The sequence below is a fragment of the Chrysochloris asiatica genome, unplaced genomic scaffold (assembly GCF_000296735.1).
Source record: "Chrysochloris asiatica unplaced genomic scaffold, ChrAsi1.0 scaffold00066, whole genome shotgun sequence".
Lineage (NCBI taxonomy): Eukaryota > Metazoa > Chordata > Mammalia > Afrosoricida > Chrysochloridae > Chrysochloris > Chrysochloris asiatica.
In genome coordinates, this window is record NW_006408584.1 from 5,314,367 (window position 1) to 5,316,596 (window position 2,230).

The following is a 2,230-nucleotide window of genomic DNA, read 5'->3' on the forward strand; positions in this document are numbered from 1 at the left end:
ATGGCAATGGCTCTGTCTTAGGTTGTGGGCAGAGTACACTTTCAAGAGATATGTTAATCTGTGTAAAATACAATCTGAATCTCTGTATTAGAAAGCAATGCAAAAATGGAAAAGATGAAGATATAAGTTGTTTTCTACACAGCACTAAGGTTTTTACTAGCCAACACTCAGTTCCCCCATTCATGAAATTTAGTGTATGAATAGATTGATTCTAAAGTCACTTCCAACTCTAACAGTCTACAGTGTTATAATCACTGTATTGTGTTCTTATTAATGAAAGACACTATATGATAAAATGTTTCTGTATTAAATGTCACTGTCGAAATAAAAAAAAAAAAAAAGGACCATCATTTACTTTTATTTTTAGTATTGTAGTAGAGTGAATTTGTATTATATATCTCTTCTAGTCTGGTCTTTGCATCTGCCACCAAATAATTGGGTGTGGCTATGCAAATAGGGTGCATGAAACTCCATCTTGGGGATTGTATAGTTCTGACATCCAGTTAGGTTTAAAAGGTGCCATCACAGAAGCATAAAAAGACAATCTAGGACCATTAAGAAAGAAGAATCATGAGTAGAGCATGAGATCCTTGCTCAGTAAAGTGGCAGCAGCAGAGGTGGCAGCAGAGACAGCCATACTGAGAGACAGAACAGCTATGGGCTTCCAGGTAAAGCTGAGTGCCTACAGACAGGGGGCTAGCTTGCAGAATGTGCTTTTTGGGCCTTTACAGACTGCCTAAAGGAGATTTGTAACATTCTCCCAAGCAAGGCAGAGAGCAAAGGGCCAAATGGCTGAGAGGCCAAAGACAAGATAAAGGCATACCTGAAGAACAGCAGAAAAGAGACATTCTTGACTGGAGGACTGCTATATCTTATTCACTTCCTTAATAAACTTCATAATTGTGAATACTATATATGGGTTCTGTGTGGCCATTGCAACTTGTTATCAAACCCAGATGTGCAGCAGACAGTGTGGGAGGGATGGTTGATGTCAAAAGACAAAAAAGAAGGTTGAAGGGAAGATGGATGTCTGACCTCTGCTTCATAGGAATTGTTCTTACGCTGATTTTGAGTTTGATTCTTCACCCTCTGAAGTCAAAGGAAGTCACACCAGGCTTCCACACTGTTTTTGCAGGTATCAATGGATTTAGCAGAATATCAAGGTAACAAAATTCCACTTTACATAAAAATATCCTCAGAATTTTTATATTCAGATACTGTATCTTTCACATAAAGAAGTATCAACAGACTTGTTGCTGTTAATTGCCGTTGAGTTGGTTCCGACTCACACCGACCCTGTATAGGGTTTCAAGGAGCAGCTGATGAACTTGAACTGCCGACCTTGCAGTTCAAATGGCTTTGTCGTCTGGCACATTAACCCACAGTGCCACCCAATACTCCTCAACAGACTTGTTGTTGTTAAGTGCCATCAAGTAAGTTCTAATCCATAGAGACCCTGTATAGGGTTTCCAAGGAGCAGCAGCTGGTGAGTTTGAACTGCCGACCTTGCAGTTCAAACGGCTTTTGCAGTCTGGTGCATTAACTCACACTTAGAAGATCCTTAAATAATAAATGAAAATAACACAAACCCATTATTTTTAAGTTGCGTCTGAAAATCTCTTATTCTTGTTACTTTTTACTGGGCTATCATTAAATTAATTACTCATTTAAATGTTTTATAAATATTTTATTATCCTAACTTTCAACAAATTTTATTCCATTTTTATACTTCTGAATACACAATCGTATAATAATATTGGGAAATAAATTAGACAATTTTTTATGGTAATTAATACTCTCTAGAGTTATAAACCTCTGCTTATAAGAAAGTTTAAACAATTCTAAACTCAGAGAGTTGTCTTTGAAATTAAGACAACTTCGAATAATACCACATACCCTGGTGTAGCACTATTGGTTAGTGTGCTATTGGTTAGTACAGGGACTCTATGAGTTGGAACTGACTCGATGGCACTTAACAACAACAACAAACAAGTTTTTATGATTGAAAACTGTATCTTTTTTTGAATTTTGGTCATATAAAATCAAGATCTATGATTATCATTATCTTAATTATATTTTTTCCAGGAATAGGAGACTTAGAATATAAACATGTAGCAAATCCATTTCATGAATTTATCATGAAAAAAAGCCACAAAGTGAATAAGTGGTTCTAATAATTAATATTATATGAAGAAAAACATTGCATCAGGATTGGAGGAAGACTCATTAA

The 2,230-nt window shown here is 36.0% G+C and overlaps 1 protein-coding gene across 1 annotated transcript in view; it reads right to left on the bottom strand.

Annotated features, from left to right (window-relative positions):
* The window catches only part of GALNTL6 (UDP-N-acetyl-alpha-D-galactosamine:polypeptide N-acetylgalactosaminyltransferase-like 6), a 2,035,427-nt gene that overhangs the window by 1,680,712 nt on the left and 352,485 nt on the right, over positions 1–2,230 (bottom strand). The window lies entirely within an intron of this gene.